The sequence below is a fragment of the Entelurus aequoreus genome, linkage group LG13 (assembly GCF_033978785.1).
Source record: "Entelurus aequoreus isolate RoL-2023_Sb linkage group LG13, RoL_Eaeq_v1.1, whole genome shotgun sequence".
Taxonomy (NCBI): domain Eukaryota; kingdom Metazoa; phylum Chordata; class Actinopteri; order Syngnathiformes; family Syngnathidae; genus Entelurus; species Entelurus aequoreus.
In genome coordinates this window covers 45,146,402-45,153,901 of record NC_084743.1, presented here as the reverse complement: position 1 = coordinate 45,153,901, position 7,500 = coordinate 45,146,402, and the positions used below count along the sequence as shown (strand labels likewise).

General features: G+C 43.4%; 1 non-coding gene across 1 annotated transcript; it reads right to left on the bottom strand.

Annotated features, from left to right (window-relative positions):
* Window positions 1–15: 15 nt before the first annotated feature.
* Window positions 16–134, bottom strand: LOC133663998 (5S ribosomal RNA). Its single transcript, XR_009828474.1, has one exon. It is a non-coding gene; the product is annotated as a 5S ribosomal RNA (ribosomal RNA).
* Window positions 135–7,500: the final 7,366 nt, after the last annotated feature.

The window sequence follows — 7,500 nt, the reverse complement described above, 5'->3', positions numbered from 1 at the left end:
GTGAGCGTCGCCAAAAGCTTACAGCACCTGGTATTCCCAGGCGGTCTCCCATCCAAGTACTAATCAGGCCCAACCCAGCTTAGTTTCCGAGATCTGACGAGATCGGGCGTGCTCAGGGTAGTATGGTCGTAAGCCGAGAAGTTAGCCTCAAAACAGACTTTTAAATGTGACAAGCTGGTTGACAGGACCTTTTTGCAATGAGCAACGTGTGTGTGATACAAAAATCACTGCTTGTTTTCTCAGCCTAACTCTTTGGACTTTTGCTCCACTGTTAGCACTGAAGTGCCTTGAAGCACATGTGTCACTGTTGGCGATACTGCAAATCTTGCTATCAATCCCAAACCGAGTCAAAAAAACATGTTTTCGGTGGAGAGCAGCGTTCTGTATGGACGAGCAATATGTAGCTGTATTGTCAAGTATGGCAAGTACTGTTGGAAGAATATCCATATTTAAGTGTTACTTATTTCTAAACTCCTATAGTCATATAAAGAATAGCTAGTATTCTTCCTTCTTTTGAGTCTCATAGTGAGGTGTTGGCCTTCTAGATTGGAATGTGTCAGAGTAGAGATAACTCGGAGTAGTCTAAACAAAGAGAGTGGGGGCAGCGAGAGACGGAGGATCACGGGACTTGCGGGAGTTTTGAGCTTGACCGATCTGGACCGGGCTAGGGAACGCTTGGGTGCTGGATTGGTCTCATTATTGCCAAAGCTTTGACAATAAACAACAAAATACCAACTACTGCTTTTGGTGGTCAATTTAACATCAGCTTATTTGCCATTAAAAGAACTTGGGAGTGGACAGCAGACTTTGACTTCCTTGGGAGGAAGAGCTGTCGACACAACAATTTGGGGGCTTCGTCCGAGATGGCACGCTGTTGATCGATGACTTCTTGCAATCTTCTGGACAGACTCAATTGGCCAATTCAAGGTGAGCAGAACCTTTCTTTTTAGATAAAATCTGCGTTAGGAGTCTGTCCTGAAGTCTGTAAGTCAAACACTATATTGTACCCCAGACGCAGAGCTGTGATTTCGATAGATTGATTGCATTTTTGCCGAGCCTGCCATTGCATTAAAATTGTAAATAAGTGGTCAACTCACGGCATTGTGTCTCGATTACCGTGACGGGCAGTTTCATTGACGAGTGAACTAATAGTTGGGTGTGGCTCACCCTGGGTAGTTGGTCGCCGCCTAAAAGAGCAACGGGTTGATAGATCCCAGTGTGATAAGACACTAAAACTAAAGAAGCGGGTTGATAGATCCCAGTGTGATAAGACACTAAAACTAAGGAAGCGGGTTGATAGATCTCAGTGTGATAAGACACTAAAACTAAAGAAGCGGGTTGATAGATCCCAGTGTGATAAGACACTAAAACTAAAGAAGCGGGTTGATAGATCCCAGTGTGATAAGACACTAAAACTAAGGAAGCGGGTTGATAGATCCCAGTGTGATAAGACACTAAAACTAAGGAAGCGGGTTGATAGATCCCAGTGTGATAAGACACTAAAACTAAAGAAGCGGGTTGATAGATCCCAGTGTTATAAGACACTAAAACTAAAGAAGCGGGTTGATAGATCCCAGTGTGATAAGACACTAAAACTAAGGAAGCGGGTTGATAGATCCCAGTGTGATAAGACACTAAAACTAAGGAAGCGGGTTGAAAGATCCCTTTGCGTTGAGGGCACTAGAATTAAGAAAATATAGACACAATGGCCTTGGAGTGTGACAAACAGAAATGTGATGGCGGCGGGGCAAAATGTGATGATTGGCTACCGTTCAATGATCAATTGAATGGACGGTTGTCGACAATGGAACTAGCAGGTAGAGAAAGAGAAAAAAAGAGAAAAAAAAAGGAGAACGTTCCTTGAAAGGGTAAAGAGGGAGTTTACAATACTCGAAAAGTCGTGAACTCAAACGTCTGGTAAAATAAAATAAAAAATAAATTAAAAAAAAGTAACTGGAAGTTTTATGGTAAAGTGAAACGCAAAGATAAGGGTAGGTGCAGCTTTTTCTTGTGTGTGTGTGTGTGTGTGTGTGTGTGTGTGTGTGTGTGTGTGTGTGTGTGTGTGTGTGTGTGTGTGTGTGCGCGCGCGCGCTGGTGAAAATGGAACAGGGTTGGTGCTCGAGAATTTAAGAGTTTGGCGTATGATAAAAGTAAACGGGGATTACGTGGAAAAACGAAATGCAGCAAAAGAACCGATGATTAATGAGACAAATAGGACAGACTAGACTGATTGGTGTTTTGCCTGCCGCGCATGCGCAAGACAATTCAAACGACCCGCCCAGACTTTGACTAGGCCACCGCCCCCTACTCCAGTGAGAAGGAGAGAGAGATAAAAAGAGAACAGGTGAAGGAAGATTGAGGGTGAAGAGGATGGTTTGAGAAAATATGGGAAAAGGATGTTTATAACCTTACGTTATGTGAATGGTTTCTAGGAGAACAGAAAATAGAAACATTGTGTGAAGTGTAAGGAAGAGATGGATACAGGATGTTGTTTGTAAAGGAAAACGAAAGTGAAGAAAAGATGAGAAAGTGACAAATGAAGGTATTCGTAAATGGTATGCTGTTGATTGTGGTTAGCTGCAAGTTTGTTTATTTGTTTGTTTGTTTAGTTGTTTGAGTGAAATGGGAAGAAATCAATAGGAATAATTAGATGCAAAATGGAATAAAACTGAGTGCGATAGATAATGAATGAATAAATGAAATAAGTTTATTTTGGTCATATAATCAACCATCAACCATTTTGTGTGAGCAGTTTAACAGTACAGATTAGACAAATTAACAATCATACACATTTACACACAGAAAGAAAAAGAATGACCGAAAAAGGAATAGGCGGAAGCCAAAGCTTATATTGGCCTATCCTATACATTCACTGAACATTAAATTACCTGGAACATCAAAGTTAAAAGAGAAAGTATTAACCCCTTATTTTGCATGTCTGACCATTTTCCTCCAGCAGAGGGCAGTGCACACCAGACATTTTTGACACATGACAATTATAGGGGCCTATTTCAATATAAGTCTCTTGCTGATGCATACATGCAAGCCATTGTTGACCTTGTTTCCCACCTGTACCTCCGGGAGGTAACCTTTGGCCAAACACTTTGGACAAAGTTAACCCTGATATACACGGTGCCAAAAACAATATATGGCAGGACATTTTATTCATCCCATGCAAAATAGGGCTAATGACAGAGCAACAAGGAAACGACTACTTAAATTACAGATCGCTGAAGATAAAAGGTTAAAAGAACCAAAAGGTCAAAGATCAGCTAGGGTATATTCAGCAGTGGGTGACCTTGCTTTTGAGTTCCAACAGGTGGAGGAAAGAATCCTCAACAGACATGCGGTTGGACTCGGGTGGTGGACAACACGATGCTTCAAAGCCAGTCTGGGGTAGACACTGTTTCGGTTGTGACCAGCCTGGTCACTGGAGTCGTGACTGTCCGAACATTTCCGAACAGGAAAGGTTCCGTCGTGCCAACAAACGAACACGAAGGCGTGTAAGAGGACGCCCACATCAGGAGCCGCAGCAGGTAGTACCGACAGGACCCCTGCTGGACATGAGTGTCAACGGACAATTTCATCAGCCACCCATTCGATTCTGAATGCAGAGGTACCAAAAAAACTGTGTGCTTCCTCTTTAAAGGTCGAAGGCTTCGCTGGGGTCACAAGGTTAACTGTCACCAAACCACTTCCGGTTCAGATTGCTGGACCTCCTTTACAGACTGTACCCTGACATTCAAATCGCAAAGAAGGAACATTCCTGGTGTTACCTGACGGCTGAACCACCCAGCTGCGACACCACTACCAAGCATACCACAGCCTGAAACAACAGGAATGGCTCTAACGGTGAAAACCCTCACTGACTGAGATGCTTCTGTGTGTTCTGCCACCCGACTCGCCATATGTTATGATTATTTATATATGTTGGAACTCAAGGTGTGGCTGCTCATGTTGACCTATCTTTGCAACAGCTAGCATGGTATAAGATGGACACAATTGTGTCCCACATTGTTCCCTTGCTCTCTGTCTCGCCTACAAAACCAAAGAACTTAGGTCCAATGATAAGACACGGCGTAGCTGCCAAACATTACACCGACACCCAAATACCACATTTTCAATTGTTTAGGTTTAGCCCATGGTTATGTTAAACACATAACTATGGGCTGCACTTTAGACACCTGTAGGCTACGAGGAGCTAGCAGCTACACAACAGCTGAGCTAAAACGACACATTACACATTTAAACATATCAAATAATTATACTTGCTCATTACATACACATAGTCGTCAAGACAGAAGTCTGATAGAAAGTATTCAGTAACAAACGTGTCTGCTTTATTCAACTTTCTACAACATGAGCTTGACTTAATGAATTATTGGGGCCACCAGGTGCGGTAAAATTTCAAAATACTATTGCTAAAGCATTCGCCACAAAGGTAGTATTTTTCTAGTATTGGTGACAATATAAATATAAGCCTATTTGTTACTTTCACCATATTGAATAAGTTACATAAAAGCTAGGGTTTAGTTGAGTTTGAGTTAATTGGGATATTGCTAAGGGGTCCCCTACCCTAACACCACCCCCAAGTGGACCATAGAGGCTAAAGAGACAATCATTGACCTCAAACATGACCTGTCCTCCGCTACTTGACTATTAGCTGACCTTTTTCTTAGATGTTTTCTGAAAGTGATAGTATGACTAACACAGTCCTTTTTTCAGAAACAGAAGGGGGTGAGTGAGGGTGGATACAGACTCCTTGGAACAAAATCGACAATCATCCGATTCTGACACATTCCATAGTTTTAACGTTTTTACCGTGGGTAAGAAGTTAGAACTAATTTTAATTTGAAAATAACGATTTTACACATCGATAGTAGTTTAATAGATCAAATTTAGAATATGGAGGAGGTGAGGGTGAACCATGTATAGTCTTTGATTTCACTGATATGATCAATACGGTACAAGGGAAAAGGTACGTACTGACTTGTGTTGACAATCACAGTGGTTGGCCGGAAGCAACAACAACCTCAAAAGAGGAGGCAGTATCAGTAATTAAATGACTTGTGGATGACCTAGTACCCCGACATGGTTTCCCCAAAAAGATTAGGTCAGACAACGGCAACCATTTTAAAAAAAATACTCACTTAGCCTTGGTCGAAAAGGCTTTCGGACTAGAACACAGGTTTGGGGTACCATCCTGAGTCCCAAGGCAAGGTTGAAAGGATGGACCAGAACATTAAAAACTAATTGGCTAAAATCTGTGCACAGACCAAATTTAATTGGATTGACATGTTGCAATTAGTGTTAATGATCATTCGAAGGTCCGTGAATAAAACTGTTTTACCGCCCTTTGAGTTTTTCACCCTATGAGCTGCATACAGGTCAGCCATTCACAGGACCAGCAGCCCCCCATGGAAGGAGGACTCAGCGTAAAACCAAAATGGTATTTTACACAAAAAATTGCAGAATTTGTGTGCCAGTTCTTCTGTACAGATTCCCTTCCGCCCGCTGAGAGGGTCAAGATCAAGGTCATCAAACGCAAGTGGACGGAGCTCAGGTGGACTGGTCCCTTCAAGGTCGTGGAACGGACGTCCCACGCCCTTCGACTGGCTGGTGGAGGGGACACCTGGTACCACCTCTCCCTCTGCACTACAGCTGAAGAACCTGACAGATTACCAGCGGATGTCATTGCTGACATCGCCACAACATCTGCCCCTCAGCCCAAGAGACGAGAGAGATTTTCTACCTACATTACTCTTTTCAACTTCTATATTGTATATCCTTGTGTGAGACCAATCCAGTATGCTAAATGTTTCTTAGTTTTTCTTGCTTGTTTGCAGCATAACTATCTGTGTCGTTACATTAAGTGAAAAGTTTGATGTTTATCCCCGTTTATCCCTTGGGCGTGTTCTACTGTCTTTGTGTCTCAGTTCATCCTTCCTGACGACAGTGACTGACAAGTGTCTAAGAACATACAGCGGACTTTAAATAGACTGGGTCAAAGGGGATAGCAAGACTTATTTTTTGACCTGTGCAGTGTGATTAATTACGGGGGACACAATAGCTATTACCGTGGTAATGACCTCTATATTTGTTACGACTCAACCCTGAACCATTGGTGTCGGATGCAGACAACATACTCTGGTAAGTTGTGCCCATCTTCCCTTTTATGTTGTTTTGGGGCTTGACCTGACTGATACAGACGCTAAAGGAATTATTAAAATTAATGTCCTTGAGAGGGCGTTAACTACCTCTACACCCTCTGTAGCACCTAAAGTACCACCCCACCTCGGTGGTGTTTCAAAGAATCTCACATCTGTGCGTGCTAATGACATCACCACCGAAGGCCTGGTAACTTTGACCTTAGGAGCGGGTGCAGACAACCTGTGGCTCAGGTGGATGCCAAAACCTGGGTGACTGTGTTGCTTCTTCCGCTGGACGTCCCTTTTCCCACACTTACCCCGCCCCTTTTAAGTTGACTGACATGTGTACCCTTCTGTTGACAATGCCACCCGACTTCTTCCCTTTGTGGCCCAAAAGCTGAATTACACGCATTTTCAAATTACAGGACCCTCTCCGTCCCCCAACAAATTGGGTGACATCAACCATTACTGGTGCACCACACTGATAGATGGCTCTAGGATAGGCCCTTAGGCACGAGCTGACTTATTCTGGTGTTGTGGGAAGCACAGATTGTACATTAGAATCCCGACGTCAGCCGTTGGGCTTTGTGCTATGGTTAGACTGGTGACCCCACTCACCAAATTAACATCCCTTGGAACTCCTGTTTCAGCGGCCTCTCTAACTCCCCGCCGCCGTTGAGACTAACCAACCTGACTCGTGACGCCGTTGAGGGACTTGCTGAAAAACTTGCCCCGACCTCCCTCAGGGCCGTTCAGATCCGCATAGCCCTTGACCGCATCCTAGCCAAGGAAGAAGGAGTGTGTGCAATGTTTGGTGACCAATGCTGTACCTTCATTCCTAACAACACTACCCCCGATGGCTCAGTTCAGAGGGCCTTAAAGGGCCTCCAGGCCCTGTCTAGGGAACTCTCTCTCTGACCCCTTCAAAGATTGGCTTCTAAGCACATTAGGCAGGTGGACTGACCTAATTAAGTCTGTCTTGGTCTCCATTCGGAGCTTTTTTGGCCATCATAGCCTCATGCGGTTGCTTTATCGCCCCTTGGGCTAAGTGTCACTAAAGGGGGTCTAGCAAAGAGGTAACTTTAAGACTTTCGAGAATTGTTGGTTTACTTCCCTGACCATGACGACATTGACGTGGACTCCCTCCATCTATCTCCCATGTAAATAAGCTGTTGTTTTATCGCTAGCTTGCTTAAAGAAAAAAAACAGCACCTACTTTAATGTGGGGCGTGCTTTATAAGTTTTGTACAAGTAATAAAGATCTTATTAGAAGATCTTAAAGGGGGACTTGTTGGAAGAATATCCATATTTAAGTGTTACTTATTTCTAAACTCCTATAGTTATATAAAGA